Genomic DNA, 20,915 nt, shown 5'->3' on the forward strand with positions numbered 1-20,915 from the left:
AGAGATGAACAGTGTAGAATTTAGAAAAAAATACATGCATTAATGTAGTTTGGCCCCGTGTCATTTGTACCCCCTAACTACCTTTAATTTCCGGCTCCACCATTGGCAACATGGGAGATCGGTGGTCGTCTATGGTGGGTAGGTGTCCTACCCATGCGAAAGAACAACTATGTTCTATGGTGGAGTACTGGCTGGGGTGACTATCAAAAGATATATTTTCAAGATGATTTTTGAAACATCGCTTTGTTGGGGAACATAGTAATTTCAAAAAAATTCCTACGCACACGCAAGATCATGATGATGTATAGCAACGAGAGGGGAGAGTGTTGTCTACGTACCCTCGTAGACCGTTCGCGGAAGCGTTATATCAACGCGGTTGATGTAGTCGTACGTCTTCACGTCCGACCGATCCAAGTATCGAAAGCACGACATCTCCGAGTTCTGCACACGTTCGGCCCGGTGACGTCCTCGCCTTCTCGATCCAGCAAGAGGGGTGAAGTAGTAGATGAGTTCTGGCAGCACGACGGCGTGGTGACGGTGTTGGTGAAGAACAATCTCCGTAGGACTTCGCCTAAGCACTACGAAAACTATGATGGAGGATAAACTAGAGGGGACGGGGCTACCGGCACACGGCTTGGTGTTTCTTGATGTGTCTTGGGTGCTAGCCCTACCCCTCTATTTATATGTTGAGCCTTGGGGTCGAAACTTGGAGTAAAAGCCTCCACAAAGTCGGTTTCACCCGAAAGGCAAGAGTCCTTCTCGGACTCCAGGGCCAGACGCCAGTGTTCCTGTCGTCTGGACCCAGACGCCAGGGACCCTGGCGTCTGGCCCCTGGACTCCGCAAAACTTCCTTTTGCGCTTTCCAAAAACCTTGTGGGCTTTCCCCTTTGGCCCAAATAAAGTGTTCTCGTACCCAAATATTTCGGGAAACATCCGGAACCCCTTCCGGTGATTTCCGGAACCCTTCCGGTGACCAAACACTATTATCCCATATATCAAACTTTATCTTCGGACCATTCCGGAGTTCCTCGTCATGTCCGTGATCTCATCCCGGACTCCGAACAACATTCGGTCATCAACATACATAACTCATATAGTACTATATCGTCAACGAACGTTAAGCGTGCGGACCCTACGGGTTCGAGAACTATGTAGACATGACCGAGACACCTCTCTGGTCAATAATCAATAGCGGGACCTGGATGCCCATATTGGCTCCTACATATTCTACGAAGATCTTTATCGGTCAGACCGCATAACAACATACGTTGTTCCCTTTGTCATCGGTATGTTACTTGCCCGAGATTCGATCGTCGGTATCTCAATACCTAGTTCAATCTCGTTACCGGCAAGTCTCTTTACTCGTTACGTAATACATCATCCCGCAACTAACTCATTAGTTGCAATGCTTGCAAGGCTTATAGTGATGTGCATTACCGAGTGGGCCCAGAGATACCTCTCCGACAATCGGAGTGACAAATCCTAATCTCGAAATACGCCAACCCAACAAGTACCTTTGGAGACACCTGTAGAGCACCTTTATAATCATCCAGTTATGTTGTGACGTTTGGTGGCACACAAAGTGTTCCTCTGGTAAACGGGAGTTGCATAATCTCATAGTCATAGAAACATATATAAGTCATGAAGAAAGCAATAGCAACAAACTAAACGATAAAGTGCTAAGCTAACAGAATGGGTCAAGTCAATCACATCATTCTCCTAATGATGTGATCTCGTTAATCAAATGACAACTCATGTCTATGGTTACGAAACTTAACCATCTTTGATCAACGAGCTAGTCAAGTAAAGGCATACTAGTGACACTCTGTTTGTCTATGTATTCACACATGTATTATGTTTCCGGTTAATACAATTCTAGCATGAATAATAAACATTTATCATGAAATAAGAAAATAAATAATAACTTTATTATTGTCTCTAGGGCATATTTCCTTCACGCTTCATGTCCAAATGAAAACTTGTTCTGACCTTTATTGGTCGTGTTGAACAACGAAGAACTTGTGTCGTTACCTTGCTAAAGGGGTTGTCTCGTTGTTTGATGCATTGGCCTTAAGTGATTGATTTCATCAATTAAGATGAAAATCCTCATCCTACTGCTCACTGGACAATGACAACACAAGGACATGTGTACCTCTTCTTGAAGGAGCTGTTGCGGAAGAAATTGACTTAGTGTTTTATTCGTTTTTTCTTCTTGAATTGGTACTGCCGATGTTATATAGTCTCAGTCAGTGCTATATTGGTGAGATCTTTTTTTCGATAAAGGATGCTTTTATTAACTCAAAATGTAGCATCGAGCGGATACAAAACATAAAGAGCGACACCCGGCTTCTGCATAGCTAAGATGCACACAACCATCAAACAAACAATCTGACAAAAAAATATAAAAACGACAAAGTGGCAACAGTAAAGCCATATGGGGCCGAAACTATGCCTATGTCGACGGAGAAGGTGGATCGATTCGGAGATTATGCTGCCACCCATGTTGGGTAAAAACCTCCCTGGCCACCCGCTCCAACCGCATACACACCGCCTTGAACAGCAATTGGTACTCCGTTCGGTGCAGAGTAGACCACATACGAAGCCAGTGCGTACAACGGTAAATATCCTGCACAGGAGAAGAGATTTTGTCATTAAAAACACAATCATTTCTACATAGCCAAAGCGACCATAGTAAGGCAGACGCTCCCACCCGTATTAGCGTACTAAAAGTATTTGGTATTCCATCAAGCCAGTGACCATATATATTGGTAACACTTGTTGGTGGATACAAATTTGACGCTATTTGGATAACTGACCATGTAGAACGCGTAAACTTGCATTAAAAGAAGAGATGTTTGATTGTCTCATCATGAGTACAAAAACTACATTTCTTGCTTCCTTTCCAGTTGCGTCGAGCGAGGTTGTCTTTAGTTAGCACAACTCCTCTCCGAAGATACCACATGAAAATCTTAACTTTTAGTGGCATCTTCGATTTCCAGATTTGTTTATTATTGGCCACTGGAATCTCTATGTGCGATAGTGCACGATACATAGAGTCAACTGTGAAGGACCCAGATGTAGTAAGATTCTAGCGAAAGACATCCCGACCTTGTGTCAAGTTAATCGAATCCAAACGGGATAGAAGATGTTGCCATGACACAAGACGGGTCCCAACCAAATCCCTCCGAAATGATATATCTGGCGGATAAGTGGTCATCACGTGCGCAAGAGTATCGTTCTTATCGCGTACAATGCGGTACAAGTCTGGGTACTGTTCTCGGAGAGTGATATTTCCTAGCCACTTGTCCTCCCAGAAGCGTATCTCCGAGCCATCCTTTATCGCGAAGGATCCGAAACGGAAAAGATGTTTCTTTACCGCCACCAGACCAGCCCAAAAATGCGAGTCACCGGGCTTCCAATAAGCCTGGGATAACGCCTTTTGGCCTAAATACTTGTTGCATAGCATAGTTTGCCAAACACCATCCTCAGTAAGAAGTTTGAACAACCATTTACTGAGTAAGGCATCATTCTTGACCTGGAGGTCCTGAACACCTAAGCCTCCTTGGTCTTTCGGTCGGCAAATGATGCTCCATTTGGTTTGTCTATACCTTTTCTTTTCACAGTCTCTTTGCCAAAAAAAAAATCAGGATCTGAAGTAATCCAGTCTTTGCAGAACCCCTTTGGGTAGTTGGAAAAATGAGAGCATGTAGAGAACCATGTTGGTGAGAATAGAATTGATCAAAACTAGTCGTCCTCCAATGGAGAGCAATTTTCCTTTTCAACTGCTTAATCGTTTCTCCAATCGTTCTTCAACATGTTTCCACTCTGCATTAGTGAGACGCCGATAATGAATCGGAATTCCCAAATATTTAATTGGGAATTGGCCTTGTGCACATCCAAACAAGTCAGCATATTGCGCAGCCGTCTCCTTGGCTTCTCCAAAACAGAACAATTCACTTTTATGAAAGTTGATTTTCAAACCTGACATTTGCTCAAAAGCTGAAAGCAGAAGTTTCAGATTTCTCGCCTTATCAAGGTCATGTTCCATGAAAAGAATCGTATCATCGGCATATTGTAAGATAGAGAGTCCTCCATCAACAAGATGTGGCACTACTCCTGCAATCTGACCATCCTGTTTGGCACGTTCAATCAAAGTAGCCAGCATGTCAGCGACAATGTTAAATAACATTGGAGACAGTGAGTCACCTTGACGTAATCCTTTTTTCGTCTGGAAGTAATGGCCTACATCATCATTGACTTTGATAGCCACACTGCCTCCAGTAATGAAATTTTGGATCCACTCACACCATTTATCGGAGAAACCTTTTATTCTCCGGGTCTGCTGTAGAAATGACCATTTGACTTTATTATATGCCTTTTCAAAGTCAATTTTCAATACTACCTCACTCATGTTCTTCCGGTGTATCTCGTGAATGGTCTCGTGAAGGATAACTACTCCATCGAATATATTTCTTCCTTGCATGAAAGCCATTTGTTGAGATCTTACATTAAGTTTTTCTTTCTTTCTTATTATACATGTTAGTCATTTGATTAAGAGGGTGTTTGTTTCCAGGGACTTATTGGTTTAGGGACTTAAAAAAGTCCCTATAAGTCCCATCTAAATCAAACAGGAGGGACTTATAGAGACTTAAACTGGTGATTTGGGACTTATCAAAAAAGACTCTCAGGGAGGAACTTATAGGGACTTATAGTGGTGATTTGGGTCTTTTAGCATGTCATTTAATACAGTTTGTCTAATTCACATCTAGATGTTTTTTAAGGATGTCACATCTAATCTCTTAACCCTTGGATTTAACCTGCTGTAATTATCGTGCAAGTTTTGATTCGCGTCGTGCACGTCCCGCATCGCTCGCCCGCAAGTCGCTGTCACTCGGGCCGTTGCTTTTTCTTTTGTTGGTCCGGCCTCTTGTTGCACGGGCGGCTTATTCTTTTTTGTTTTTGTATTTTCTGGGCTGTGTTCTTTTGTTGGTCCGGCCTTTTGTTGCACGGGCAGCCTGTTCTTTTTTGTTTTTGTATTTTCTGGGATGTGTTGTAACAATTCAAAAGGCTATCTGTTTTTATGTGCCTATATAATGTACGATATACAAAACTAAAAATATATAATGTACGATATAACACTCGTTGGTTCACATCTCACTCTTTTTCTGCCCAGTTCATGATTTTTGTTAGTACGTGAAACACTTTTTGATGTGTGCAAACATTTATTAAAATTCATGAATTTTCTTTTTGTCAATACTTATTTGAATGTGTGATTTTAAAATTGAAAAATATTTTAAAATATATTTGAATAATTTTAAATCAGATTTGTTAAATCTCATGAAGATTTCAAAATGTCTTATCTAAGTTGTGGTTCATCCGACCTATTTATTGTAACTTTTTACGGAAAACTCACATCTAGATTTATTTAAGGATGTCACATCTAAATCAGTGGTCATTGGATCTTTTTTTGTAATTCTCGTGCAAAATTTATCCCGTATCTTGTTCGTTGCCCCTGACGCTAGTTGCATCGTTAGTTGTTCTTTTTTTGACCCGTTTTTTGTTTCTGACCCGTTATGGTCATCACGCCGGGGAACAGGCGGGCCGCTTTTTTCTGGTTGTTTTTGAATTGCAGGGTGTGCTTCAGATGTTCATGTTAGATAGAAATTTATTCGTGTCTGCTTCCCTTTTTTTTGTTGGTGTGTGTGTCCGCCTGCTCGATTTCTTCCTTTTCGAGCTTAATTTTTTTGTCTACTATATGTGTTGTATCCGTTCATTGTAGAAATTTTATTTGTGAGCTCTTTTTCTAGCTTCTTTTTCCTTCCATTCCGATTCTATGCTTTGTGTATATACATGGCGTCGATGCATGTTTCTCGTCCGAGTCAGGTTGTTTTACTTTTGTTTTTCCTTTCCTTTTTTTCACTCTTCCTTTTTTGCTTCAAATTTATGAATTTTTAGAATTCAATTGTCTTAAATTCATGGTTTTTGTTTCCATTTTTATTTTTTTTTCATTTCCTTTCCTTTTTCCTTTTTCTTTTTTAACCATCGACTCGCAACAAGGGGGGATGTTTGTCGGGGCCCGCAATTGCATGTCAACCATCGACTTTCAACTAGGGAGAGGAGTGTGTTTGTACGGGTCCCAGTTACAAGTCAACCATCGACGTGCAACCAAGGGAAATGAGTGTGTACGGGCCCTAGTTGCAAGTCAATCATCGACTCGCAACTGGTGTGGCGACGTCTGTGTGTGTTTGTGAGGGCCTAGTTGCATGTCAACCATCAACTTGCAACTAGGGGGCGTCTGTGTGCATTTTATCGGGGGCCCAAGTTGACGCGTTGCATGTCAACCATCGACTTGCAACTAGGGGATTGTTTGTAGGGGCCCCAGTTGCAAGTCAACCATTAAGTTGCAATGAGGGAGAGGGGTGTGTTTGTACGGCCCCATTTTGCAAGTTAGCCATCAACTCACAACTGGGGGTGGCATTTTTTTAGGGTCGCCAGTTACATGTCAGCCATTGACTCGCACCTAGGGGTTTTTTTGTAGGGCCCCGGTTTGTTTTTTTATAGGAGGCCCAGTTGCAACTCAACCATCGACCCGCAACTTGCAACTAGGGGGCGTGTATTTTTAGGGGCCCATTTGCATGTCAACCACCACCTCGCAACCAGGGAGGGGAGTGTGTCTATACGGGCCCTATCTACAAGTCAACCATCGACTCACAACTGGTTGGGAGATGTCTGTGTATTTGTCAGGGGCCCCAGTTGCATGTCAACCATCGACTACCAACTATAAGGGGGCGGCGGCTATGTGTGTTTGTGGGAGGCCCTAGTTGCAGTCAACCATTGACTATTGACTATAGGGGGCGGCGTCTGTGTGTGTTTGTGGGAGGCCCCAGTTGCATGTCAACCATCGACTTGCAACTAGGGGGGTGGTTAGTAGGGCCCCCAGTTTGAAGTCAACCATCAACTTGCAACTAGGGGATGGGAGTGTGATTGTACGGGCCGCAGTTGCAAGTCAACCATCGACGCGCAACTAGGGGAGGGAGTGTGTTTGTACGGGCCCCAGTTGCAAGCCAACCATCGACTCGCAACTAGCATGACGACGTTTGTGTGTGTTTGTTAGGGGCCCCAGTTGCATGTCAACCATCGACTTGCAACTAGGGGGCGTCTATGTGTTTGTCGAGGCCCCCAATTGTATGTCAAGCATCAACTTGCAACTATGGGGTTTGTTAGTAGGGGCAGCAGTTGCAAGTCAACCATCAACTTGCAACTAGGGAGGGAAGTTTGTTTGTACAGGCCCCAGTTGCAAGTCAACCATCGATGTGCAACCAGGTGAGAGGAGTGTATTCTGTACGGGTCACAGTTGCAAGTCAACAATCGACTCACAACTCGGGGTGGCATTTGTTTTTTTGTAGGGGCCCCAGTTACATGTCAGCCATTGACTTACAACTAGGGGTGTTTTTGTAGGGCCTCGGTTGCAAGTCAACCATCGACATGCAATCCAGGGGTGTTATTTGTTTTTTTGTAGGGGTCCTAGTTGCGAGTCAACCATCGACCCGCAACTAGAGGGTCGTCTGTTTGTAGGGGCCCAACTGCATGTCAACCACCGACTCGCAACTAGGGAAGGTAGTGTGTTTGTTCAGGCCAGATTGCAAGTCAACCATCAACTCGCAACTGGTGGGGCAAGTTCTATGTGTGTTTGTCGGGGGGGCGGGGGGTTGCATGTCAACCATTGACTATCAACTAGGGGCGACGTCTGTGTGTTTCTCGGAGGCCCTAGTTGCATGTCAACCATCAACTTGCAACTAGGGGGTTTGTTTGTAGGAGCCCCAGTTGCAAGTCAACCATCGACATGCAACTTGGGCCCCCTACCCTTTTTGTCCCAATTGCAACTCCACCCTCGACACACAAATGAGAGAGTGGACATCCCTTTATTGTCCTAGTTGCAAGTACACTCTCGACATGCAACTAAGAGAGGGGATTTTTTTGTCCTAGTTACAAGTCCACCCTTGATACGCAACTAGGCCCCCCTACCCTTTTAGTCCCGATTGCAGCTCCACCCTCGACATGCAACTAAGAGAGGGGACATCCCTTTTTTGTCCTAGTTGCAAGTCCACCATCGATACGCAACTGGGGCCCCCATCCTTTTGTCCCAATTGCAGCTCCATCCTTGACACGCAACAAAGAGAGGGGATGTTCCTTTTTTGTCCTAGTTGCAAGTCCACGCTGGACACACAACTGGAGTCCCTACTCATTTTGTCTGAATTGCAGGTCCACCCTTGACACGCAACTGAGAGAGGGGGCGTTTCTTTTTTGTCCTAGTTGCAAGTACACCCTTGACACGCAACTGAGAGAGGGGACGCCCTTTTTTTGTCCTAGTTGCAAGTCCACCTCGACATGCAACGGGGGACCCTACCCTTTTTGTCCCAATTGCAGCACCAACTCGACATGGAACTAAGAGAGGTGACGTCCCTTGTTTGTCCTAGTTGCAAGCACATCCTTGACATGCAACTGGGGGCCATACTCTTTTGCCCCAATTGCAGCTCCACCCTCGACACACAACTGAGAGAGGGGACGTCCCTTTTTTGTCCTAGTTACAAGTCCACCATGGACATGCAACTGGGCCCCCTACCTTTTTGTCCCAATTGCAGCTCCACCCTCGACACGCAACTGATAGAGGGAACATTCCTTTTTTATCCTAGTTGCAACTACACTCTCGACACGCAACAAAGAGAGGAGGCTCCCCTTTTTTGTCCTAGTTGCAAGTCCACCCTCGACACGCAACTGCCCCCCTACCTTTTTTGTCCCAATTGCAGCTTCACCCTTGACCCGCAGTAGAGAGAGGGGATGTTCCTTTTTTGTCCTAGTTGCAAGTTCACCCTAGACACGCAACTAGGCCCCCTACACATTTTGTCCGAATTCCAGCTCCACCTTTGACACACAACTAAGAGAGGGGACGTCCCTTTTTTGTCCTAGTTGCAAGTACACCCTCGACACACAATTGAGAGAGGGGACACCTTTTTTGCCCTAGTTGTGAGTCCACCCCGACACGCAACTGGGCCCCCTACCCTTTTTGTCCTAATTGCAGCACCAACTCAACATAGAACTGAGAGGGGGTGGTCCCTTGTTTGTCCTAGTTGCAAGCACATCCTCGACATGCAACTGGGCCCCCCTGCCCTTTTTGCTCCAATTACAGCTCCACTCTCGACTCACAACTAAGAGAGGGGACATCCCCTTTTTGTCCTAGTTATAAGTCCACCATCAACATGCAAATGCCCCCCTACCTTTTATCCCAGTTGCAGCTCCACCCTCGACACGGAACTGAGAGAGAGGACGTCCTTTTTTGTCCTAGTTACAAGTTCACCCTCGACACGCAACTGGGAGCCCCTACCCTTTTTGTCCCAATTGCAGCTGCACCCTCGACATGCAACTGAGAGAGGGGGTGTCGCTTTTTTGTCGTGGTTGCAAGTCCATCATCGACATGCAACTGGGCCCCCCTACCCTTTTTATCCCAATTGCCCGACCCATTTTTGTCCCAGTTGGAAGTCCATCCTTGACACAGAACTGGACTTAATCTATTTTTGTCCTGGTTGCAAGTCCACCTTCGACATGGAACTGCATGCCTGCAACGAGACTACAATTAGGGGCGGGAGGAGTGTTATCGGGCGGTTGTACCCACATTTTAAAAAATATTCATGATTTTTAGTTTTTATATTATTTGTAAAAAAATTCATGAATAAAGTCGGAAAATTGTGATTTTTTTTGAAAATCATAAATTTTCCAATTCTTGTTTTTAATTACATTTATAAAATCATGATTTTTTTAATCTGAACTTTTTTAATTTCAGGAACATTTTTCTATTTGATAAACTTTTTTGAATTCGTAAACATTTTTTGAATTTTCTATGTCCTTTCTAATTCACGATTTAACAAAAATTTGCATATTTTTGTTTCACCAACAAAATCAAAAATAATAGAAAATATATGTTTTGCCCTTAGTTGTATTTGACTGATGGACGGCAAGAAAACACAAAGTGGAAATAATTACAGAGTAGGCTAAGGAAAAGGCTTTGGCGAGAATTACGGCGTGTCTAGCTGCATCTACATGGGGTAGTTGCTCGTTGATTAATAGTTGAGTGAGAGATGTAGCGTGCTTAATTACTAGACTAGAGGAGGTAATTAGCTATGTGATGATAGCATGCTCGTTGAATATACGAGCCTAGCTGCTAGGTCTAGGATTCTAAGCGAGCAAGTGCACGTACATTTTCTTCTGAGGATAACGAGTGTACATACATGTTTTGAAAAGAACCATCGTGTAATTGGGCCTCCCAGCCAGCCGTTCCGCTTGGGCCGTCCTTGTTGGAAGGAGGCCACGACCGCCCGCCCGCTTCTCCAGCGTCGGTCAACACGGTTGCGCGTGTACTGATATCGGATCGAAGGAGGAAAAACAAATAGGGAGCGTCTAGTGGGCGGCCGGCTGCCCACTAGCGCGATGGAGCGGCCAGCCATACATGCGCGAGCGGCTGGCCTAAAATAGACATGCATGTGTGTAATTTTTGTCCGCTAGCGCATGTATCTTTTAGCATTTAATACATTCACACCGGTCACAGTCAGTTGGAAAAAACAGATTACATATGCATTTGTTTCGGTTTTCAAAATTTTCAAAAAGCTATATCTTCCAAACCGCGCGTCGGAATTAAGATTCGTTTTCACCGCTGGAATCCTCGCGACGTGCTCTTCAAAACTATATCCCGCATGGGGATGTTTCGACGAACTAGTCTTCCTGCCAACTAAACATCAATGTGTGTGCAACTAGACTAGATTGCCGCGCCAACTGAGCATATGTGTGTGCCAAAAAAGTCCTGCCAACTAAACATCAATGTATGTGCAACTAGACTAAATTGCCACGCCAACTGAGCATATGTGTGTGCAACTAGTGTCCTGCCAACTAAACATCAGTGTGTGTGCAACTAGACTAAATTACAAGCCAACTAAGCATATGCGTGTGTAATTAGTCTTCCTGCCAACTAAACATCAATGTGTGTGCAACTAGACTACATTACAAGCCAACTAAATATCAATGTATGTGCAACTAGACTACATTACAAGCCAACTAAATATCAATGTGTGTGCGACTAGACTACATTACAAGAGGAGGTTGCACATCGACTTTCGTTGAGGCAATAGACTAGTCGCACATCAAAGTTGTCGTGGTTGCTAGGTTGTAACCTCATACGAAGGCGCAGCTCCAAACATTAGTTTTGGAAAAAAATTGCACGATGTAGTAATAAAGTTGCACAATGCAGTAATAGAGTTGCACTATATAGCTCCAAAGTTGGCATCGAAAAAAATTCGTCAAAATATATCCATGCGGGATCTAGTTTCAAAGATCTCACCTGTATACAACTTTTCTGCACCCTCATGGTCTATGGATGTGCATTTTTTCACCATTCAACAAATTCATGTCAGTGAGATGTGCAACTTTATCTGTTGCCCTGGCCAACTGCCTAGCAGATTCTGTGCAACTACTTCTATTGCCCCTGCCAACTACTTCCAATGACCGTGTCCAACTGAAAACAACTATATGTGCAAGTAGAACTACTATAGATGCCAACAAAAAATGATCGTCGTGTGTGCACTTTCCAATGACCGTGTCCAACTGAAAACAACTATGTGTGCAACTAGAACTACTATAGATGCCAACCAAAAATAATCCTTGTGTGTGCAACTTTTCAATGATTATGTCCAACTGAAAACAACCATGTGTGCAACTGGAACTACTATAGATGCCAACAAAAAATGATCACCGTGTATGTAACTTCCGAATGACCGTATCTAACCGAGAACAATTATGTGCGTAATATCTAGAAGTACTGTAGATGCCAACAAAAAATGATCGCTGTGTGTGCAACTTCCCAATGATCGTATCCAACTGAGAACAAATATGTGTGCAATTAAATTAAACCTACTATAGATGCCAACAAAAATGATCACCGTATGTGCAACTTTCCAATAATCATGTCCAACGAAAAACAACTATGTGTGCAACTAAAACTACTATAGATGCCAACTAAAACTACCCTGTAAATACTTGTTCTGGATCTGCAAGTGGCGAAGGTGCCGTTTCAGGATGCAGAGGCTTCTGATCTGGGTACTGCAACACTTTGTAGTTGTACGCAGTCTGAGCAGAAATGTTGGCAGAGATTCTCTATCTTCCCATGCCGCGGCCTGTAATTACTAGATGCAGTGGACGAGGACTCCAGCACGTCCATGCAGCAACGAACCAACAGATCCAATCTATTCATTCCCGGCAAGGAAACATGAAAAATTGATGGATTTGTTAGGGGCAAATCATCGCATCAGGCCAGGGAAGAAGAGAGAGAAAGAGAGCAAAAGGAGTGGATGAGGAGAAGATACGACCTTCTTGGGGCACTAGGCATGTCATCGGGGCACAGATCGAATCAGCCGTTTGGTAAGTCACTGGGAACCACGTCGCCAAGCGAGCGGAAGCACAAGCCCATGGAGGGCCGCGTGCCGTGGCGACGACAACCGCCGGTTGGTCTACATCTGCTGGATCTCGCCGTCACCGGGATCCGGGGAGGAGAGGAACTCCCAGCCTCACGTCGTTGGCTGCTGGCTGCTACTCGGGGCGGGCCATCCATGGCGACGCAGCGCAGGCGCCGATGCTCCCTGCTGCTCGGGGGCAGGTGGATGGAGAAGGGGAACGACGGGGGAAGATGGGCGTGGCTGAAGAGGAGAAGGTGGAGGAGGAGAGATTGGACGTCTGTCGTGTAGCGCGGTGCTCGCGACTGCCTCGCCGACCAGGTAACACCTGGCGTTGCGGGCCGCACGATCTGAGTCGATCGAGCGGCGAGCGTTCGGCCGCTCGTTCTGTCTATTTAGTGGCCGGCCGCTTTTTAGATTTCAGGAAACAAATAAACAAACAAATAAGTGAAGTAGCCTTCCGTGGATGTCACAACTTAAATGAGACATAATTATGTCTCATCTAGATGAGGCCTAGACAGACCCTATTTAATAACCTCTAACCCATGATAAGTTTCTGTAAACAAATAGATAGGGACTCGGGACTTATAAGTTAAGACTTAAAAAAGTCCTAGAACTTATGAAACAAACAGGGCGTAAGTCTTATAGTCCACTGCGACATCATATGGACAAGACGAGTGGACAACCGTATCCAGCATCTCACTACTTTCTCTTCAGCCTTTAAAAGAACACCACTGGCCTGACGACGTAACTAGCACGTACTCACACATTCCTCTACACAATTCGTGATGGCTAGATTCTTCAGTCCAGCTCTCGTTCCGCTCGTCTCTCTCGTTCTGCTCCTGCGCTCCGGTGCATCATCGGCACAGCACACGCTGAGCGCCGGGTCATCCCTGTCGGTGGAAGACCACGAGCGGCCCTTCCTGGTGTCGCCGGACGCCACCTTCTCCTGCGGCTTCCTCCCAGCCGTCCACGTCGACAACGCCTTCTACTTCTCCGTCTGGTTCACCGCGGCCAAGAACCGGACCGCCGTCTGGACGGCCAACCCTGGCGCCCCCGTGAACGGCCGGGCTTCCCGTATATCCTTCGGCCACGACGGCGTGCTGGCCCTCGCCGACGCCAACGGGACGACTGTGTGGAACAGCAAGACCGGCGGCAACAAGCGCCTCGCCGTCTCCCTTCTCGACGCCGGCAACCTTCTCATCACGGACCCCGGAAGATTCCACCGGCGTTGCCGCGTGGCAGAGCTTCGACTGGCCGACGGACACGCTGCTCCCGTCGCAGACGCTGTCCAAGGACAAGAAGCTCGTCGCCGGCTACTACACCCTCTACTACGACAACGACAACGTGCTGCGCCTCCTCTACGACGGCCCGGAGATCGCCAGCATCTACTGGCCGGACCCGGACCTCGGCGTGTTCGGGAGCGGGCGGACCAACTACAACAGCTCACGGGTCGGCGTCCTGGACGACGCCGGGGTGTTCCTCTCCAGCGACAACCTGCGAGCCGAGGCCACCGACCTGGGCGTCGCCGGCGCCAAGAGACGGCTGACCGTCGAGCAGGACGGGAACCTGAGGATGTACAGCCTGGACGCGGCCGGAGGATGGACGGTCACGTGGGCGGCGCTGAAGCAGCCGTGCTCCGTCCACGGGCTGTGCGGCAAGAACGCCATCTGCGAGTACCAGCCGTCCCTCCGGTGCTCCTGCGCGCCGGGGTTCACCGCCAACTGCAGCGGAGCCGTGGCGCCGGAGCGGTTCAAGTTCGTCAAGGTGGCCTACACCGACTTCTACGGCTACGACCTCGGGTTCAACCAGTCCGTCACGTTCCAATACTGCAAGAGCATCTGTTTGAATACATGTTCCTGCATCGCCTTCTCCTACCGGACGGATGGCCAGGGCAGGTGCTACCCCAAAGGCCTCCTGTTTAACGGCTACACCTCGCCGGCGTTCCCCGGAAGCATATATCTCAAGGTGCCTGGCGATCTCAACGCCACGGCACCGACGCCGTCCGCGGGCCTCGACTGCAATCATAATGGTTCCGGCGCTGCCATCGTCTCGCCATACGCGTACACGTACGGGGTACCCAGCGGCCACGCAAGCTGGTCCTACGTTTTCGCCTTCGCCGCAGCACTCGGATTTCTCGAGCTTCTCCTTTTCTTGGTCGCCATGGCATGGTGGTTCCTGTCAGGACATGAGAGCATCCCATTCCCGAGCTCTCTGGAGGCATCGGGCTACAGGCTGATCTTGGGGACCCAGTTCAGGAGGTTCACGTATCGGGAGCTCAAGACTGCGACTGGGAACTTCAACGAGGAGCTCGGCCGGGGCGGCTCCGGCGTTGTGTACCGCGGCGTGCTTGACCACCGTGGTGGCGGTGAAGAAGCTGACAAACGTGGTGCAGGGCGAGGAGGAGTTCTGGGCCGAGATGACGGTGTTTGGGAGGATCAACCGTATCAACCTCGTGAGGATTTGGGGGTTCTGCTCCGAGGAGAAACACAAGTTGTTTTTTGAAATCGAAACACAAGTTGTTGGTGTACGAGTATGTGGAGAACGGGTCGCTAGACATGCGCCTGTTCGGCGAGGACATCGGCAAAGCGCTGGCATGGGGTGAGCGGTTCAAGATCGCTTTGGGTGCGGCCAGGGGCCTAGCCTACCTTCACCACGAGTGCCTCGAGTGGGTCATTCACTGCGACGTCAAGCCGGAGAACATCCTGCTCACGCGGAACCTCGACCCAAAGATCTCTGATTTCGAGCTGGCCAAGCTGTCCGGGAGGAAGGCCATTGGCGACGGCGTACAACTCTCCCACATGAGGGGGACGACGGGGTACATGGCACCCGAGTGGGCGCTGAGTCTGCCGGTTGACGCCAAGGTCGATGTGTATAGCTATTTTTTTTTTTGAGAAAAGTATATTTTTCATCCCTCAATTCTTGGCGGAGTCTAGATTTGGTCCTTCAACTCTAAAACCGGACAACTTGCACCCTTTTTAACTTCTGAAACCGGACAAGATTCATCCCTGATAACGGTTTTGACCGGTTTTGATGATGTCCCACCCTGGTTTTGACTGTGCCAACTCAAATTCACATATTTTTCCAAGTCCGCGTAATGTTTTCAAAGTCAGGTACTTTTTTCAAATACGTAAACTTTTTAAAAATTTATGTACTTTTTTCAAATCCGTACTTTTTCCAAGTTCACATATTTATGCAAATCTGCGTACTTTTTTTAAAGTTCATGTAGTTTTTTCAAATTCATGTACTTTTTAAAATTGACGTACTTTTTCATGTTCGCGTACATTTTTTTGGAAAGAGTTCATGAATTTGAAATTATTATGCGAACTTAAAAAAATACGTGGATTTGGATTTTTTTACGCAAAAATAAGCAGATTTGAAAAAATATGCAAATGTTAAAAATCACAGATTTGAAAAAAGTACGCAAATTTCAAAATTGTTCACTGATTTGGAAAAAGTATGTTTATTTTTGAAAAAAATATGCGACCTTGGAAAAACTACGCTGATTTGAAAAGTGTATGTGAATTTCAAAAAAATTCAGGAATATAATTTTTTTACACGAATTTGAGTATGCACTAGTCAAAACTGGGGTGAGTCAGCACCAAAACCGGTCAATACCGAGACCAGGGACGAATCTTGTCCGGTTTCGGTAGTTGGAGGTGCAAGTTGTCCGGTTTTGGAGTTGATGGACTAAATCTAGACTTCACCAAAAGTTGAGGGACGAAAATTATACTTTTCTCTTTTTTTGAAAGACCCAACATATTGCCGGCTTCATTGATTTAGCAGAAAGCAGTGGAAACATAAGATCAAGCGATCAGGTGGATGAAAAATAGAAAAATACAGTTGCCCTCCCCTCTCTTGAGTCTAATTTTCGCTAATGGCGTCCCCGAAGGGAGACTCTAAGCATTTGGCTCCGGCCAGTCTCCATTGCTTGATATTGCTCCTGATTGCCGTGAGAACATCATCCACCCGCGGTGTTTTTCCCGGAAAACGCAGTGGTTCCTTTCCCTCCACAATTCCCAGGCGACCATGATGATCAGCGATCTGATTCCGCGCCTGCAAGCAGTAGCAGTCTTGTTGATGAGGAGTTGGCAAGTCTGTGCCGAGCTGAGCCGAGACATCGTGACTGGTGCCAGCGAAGAGCAGCCTGACCAAGTGGCACATTTCCCCCAAACCAGGTGCGAGAAACTGCAGCTCCAGATGAGGTGTGTAGATGTTTCCAAGTTCCTGGTGCACAAAGGGCAAAAATAGCCATTGGGCCAACCTCTTCTTTGCAGTCTGTCGTTGCACCACAGTCGATCTCTTATCAAGAGCCACATGAACATTTTGAGCTTGTTGGGAGCCCAGACCTTCCAGATGAAGCTGCTGTAGGCCGGGTTGGGGGCTTGCTGGCATTGCATCTGATAAGCTGTTTTGTCGGTGTATGTTCCTTCGCGATTGAGCTTCCATGTGATTTCGTCTTCTTGATCAGGAGCCATGGCAATTGGCGCTGCGTCAAAGAGTCGCCACATCTGCGGAAACTGAGGGGCTATTGCTGCTGTATCTCCATGTTGTAAATCTGAAATCCACTGATCATTTGCCAGCGCCTCCCCAACCGATCTGTTCTTGCGCCTCGCGTGACTGAACAGAGCAGGGAAAGTTGTAGGCAGTGGCTCATTTCCGATCCAGGTATCCTTCCAGAAGTTGGTGCTTTTTCCATTGCCAACACGGATAGATGTCGCATTGGCAAACAGAGCCCTTTCCTGATCATCGGGACCTGGGGACACGGCAACCCAAGGCTTCTCAGGCCTTGCCCATGCAAGCCATTGCCAACGCATTCTCAGCGCACGGTTGAATTTGAGCAGATCCAGGAGACCAAGGCCTCCATGATCTAGAGGGCGGCAAACCTTGTCCCAGGATACTTTGCACTTTCCACCAGAGAGCTCGTCATCTTGTGCCCAAAGGAATCGTCTTCGCGATTTGTCCATTTCCTTCAGTATCTTTTTCGGTATCTTCAGTGCAGTCATCGCAAAAGTTGGGAGAGCAGAGAGGACGCATCTGACGAGAACTCTTCTCCCAACAATATTAAGGAGCTTGCCCTTCCAGCCAGCCAGCCGTGCTTTCAACCTATCGATCAGGAACTGAAAATGTACCATTCTGAGGCGAGTTGGCGAAATTGGGAGGCCCAGGTAAGTTATTGGGAAACTGACAATTTGACCACCGAAGCCCTGTAGCAGATCCGGCACGTTTAGCTCCTCACAGCAGATTGCGACAACTGAAGATTTTCTTTGGTTCAGCTTCAGACCGGTGGCTTCTCCGAAACTATCCAACAGTTCAAGCAGCTTGCCCACCTCCTGCGCAGATGGATTGGCGAAGATAACTGCGTCGTCAGCATATAAGCTGACACGCAAGCTTTGGCCGCGGCCCGGCAGGGGCGCCAGGACCCCAAGGTCAGATGCAACAGCAAGCAGGTGGTGGAGCGGGTCAATTGCGATGACGAAGAGCAGGGGGGAGGGGGTCGCCCTGCCTTAACCCTTGCATATGCCAGAAGCGATCGCCCGGATCCCCATTTAGCAGCACCGAAGAGGAGGCCGGCGATAAGATTAGCACGATCCAATCACGCCATCTCGGTGGAAAACCCAGCTTTTGCATTAGCTCCAGGACATAAGCCCAAGAGATAGAATCGAAAGCTTTTGCAATGTCTAACTTGAACAGGAGGGCCCTTTTTTCTGCTGATGGAGCGCTCTGACATAGCCCTGCACGTATTGGTAGATTTCATGCAGGAATTTTCCTTTCTGAAATGCCGTTTGTGCTGGGGAAATCAGGTCTTGAAGCCGAGGCGCTAGTCTCATGGATAGAACTTTTGCAATCAACTTAGCCATGGAATGAATGAGGCTGATCGGACGAAAGTGACCCAACTCTGTTGCTCCATCCTTCTTTGGCAGCAAGGCAATGAAGGCAGTGTTCAGATCGGCAAAATTGCCACCCGCTAGGTTGTAGAACTTTTGGAAAACCACCATGATATCTAGTTTGATAATGTGCCAACATGATCTGAAGAACTTGCCAGTGAACCCATCCGGCCCAGGAGCTTTTTCCATTGGAGATGCCTTGATGGCCGCCCAGATTTCTTGCTCACAGAAAGGAAGATCGATGCCTTGCAGGTCGACGGCTGGCAGCTGGAGCATGTCCCAGTTAAGTGTGCAGCTTCGATGCCAGGTATCCCCAAGGCCGCGGGCGAAGTGATCGAAGGACAACTTAACTTTCTCCCGCGGCTCTGTGACAATGGCGTCGCCGTGCTTGATCGAGTGGATGTAGTTTTTTCTACGACGTGAGAGGACGCGGGCATGAAAGAACTTTGAGTTTGCATCTCCCGCGCGGAGCCAAGAAATCCTGGAGGCCTGCTTCTTGCGAGCCCTTACAATTGCTGCCAGCCCAAGAACCTTTAGTTTTAGTTGCTTCCTCAGGTGTAGCTCGTCAGGTGACAATGGTCTAGCCTCCAGCGCTGCGTCTAGCCTCATGATGACCTCGTTGGCGATGTGAAATTGAAGTTTCGCACCCCCAAACAAACTTTTGCTCCAAACCTTTAAATCCACCGCAACTCTTTCCATTTTCTTCTTCAATCTCTCGAACGGGCAGTCATGGCAGACAGGCCTCTCCCAAGCATGCTGCACCATCTCTTGAAAATGAGGAAAGACTGTCCAAAAGTTTTCGAATTTGAACCTTGCCCTGGTGACATGCCTAACTCCATTAGCCAGCACCAGAGGGCAATGATCAGAGAACGAAGTGGAGGCCACCATTAGCACAAAGTTTGGGTGCATATCCTCCCATGCCAGGTTGCAGAAAACCTTGTCGATGCTACAAAGAGTTGGGTCCTCCCTCTCGCTGCTCCACGTAAATCTCCTATTTTTGCATTTGACCTCTTTTACCCCGGCAAGGTCAATTGCTCTGCGGAAATGGCCCATCATTCTTCTATTGATGTTGGAGTTGTTCTTGTCCCTAGCTTGGTAAATCATGTTGAAGTCACCGTTCAGCATTCATGGCTCTGAGGCAGCCGGCGCAACCGCAGCCAGCTCAGACAGAAAATTTGCTTTCCGCTGGTCATCCGTCGGCCCATATACTGTAGTCATCCAAAACGAGTGACCGGTGCTAATGATCCTCACCTTGGCAGTGATGGAGAAACTAGCGATGATCTGATCCGTGATGTCGACGATCTGCTTGTCCCAGAAGATTGCTGCGCCCCCTCTTGTGCCCACTGCCGGAAGCACCACGCAGCCCTGCAGAAGATTTCCCCCAACGTCGCGAGCCATTTCAGAAGTCCAAGCCTCTATTTTAGTTTCTTGTAGGTTTAGGATTGAGATCTTGTTTGCCTGCGCCACCTCTCTAACTGCAGATCGTCTAGCCGGCGCGTTAAGGCCTCTAACATTCGACGACATAATCCTATAATTTGTATCAATCATGGAGACAGGGGAGTTCGCTTCGTCGACTATCCATTAAAACAGAGGGGTTACAGCACACATTACATCGACCCAGGGGGCACCGCCGGCCACCAATAGGCCCAAAATCCCGGCGGTGGCTAGAAACTGATCCTGCTGACTGAAGACTACACATGAAGACTAATCCTAACTCGAACTGGTCTAAAACTAGCCGTCGACGAAGACTACTAGTTAACACTAACATGATCAAGCTACATCCTCAGCATCCGCGCCGGCCATCCCGGCCGTGATTTCCAGTGCCTTACTGTCCAGGCCAGTGAGCTTTGCAATCGCCTTGATGTCGCTGCGGGACAGGGGCTCCTCGAAGCGCTTGAGCAGGGCAGCCGCCGCCGATGGAGTCATCCGATCCTTTGGGCCGAGGCCGCCGAGTTCTTGGATGAGGTGCAGCGCCGCGCGCTGAGCCACGGGCACAGTGCAGCCGGACGCGACCTGGCGCGCGCTTCGGCGAGAAGGAGCAGAAGAGGCCCGCACTTTCGGGGGAGCTGATGAGCGTGGACGGGCAGGAGGAGCTGGCGGAGCGTCGAGGATGGCCAATGAAGGGGGCAGAACAGCTGCTGCGGTCCGCCCACCTGACTGGTGCTTCCCTGTCCAGCATCGAGGTGGAGGCAATCGACCTTCTGGGTGATGGCAGCGACATGGAAGCCTACAAAAGCAGGATCCGGGGTGGTGATGCATGGGCTGCTGAGAGGGGCGTCGAGGTCGGCGATGCATGGCAGAATGTCGTCTTCCAGGAAGCCGTCAACGGCCCCACGTCGAGTCGAAGCGTGGGGCAGTGAGCGACCGCCGTCCTCAAAGGCCAGCGGCGAAGTGAGCGCCTCGAGCATGGCGTTCTCGATCTCTAGTTGCATGACGTCGGTACGAGGTGGAGGGGAGAGGGCGCGACCGCCTGGGAAGGAGAAGAACTGGGCCACTGGGTCAGGCTCAGGCGCACTCAGGCGAGCGGCCTCGC

The 20,915-nt window shown here is 47.9% G+C and overlaps 1 pseudogene; it reads left to right on the top strand.

Annotated features, from left to right (window-relative positions):
* The first annotated feature begins 13,277 nt into the window (after positions 1-13,277).
* Positions 13,278-20,915, top strand: part of LOC119355076 — a 10,164-nt pseudogene continuing 2,526 nt past the window's right edge.

This window comes from Triticum dicoccoides, chromosome 1A (assembly GCF_002162155.2).
Source record: "Triticum dicoccoides isolate Atlit2015 ecotype Zavitan chromosome 1A, WEW_v2.0, whole genome shotgun sequence".
In the NCBI taxonomy this organism is placed as follows: domain Eukaryota; kingdom Viridiplantae; phylum Streptophyta; class Magnoliopsida; order Poales; family Poaceae; genus Triticum; species Triticum dicoccoides.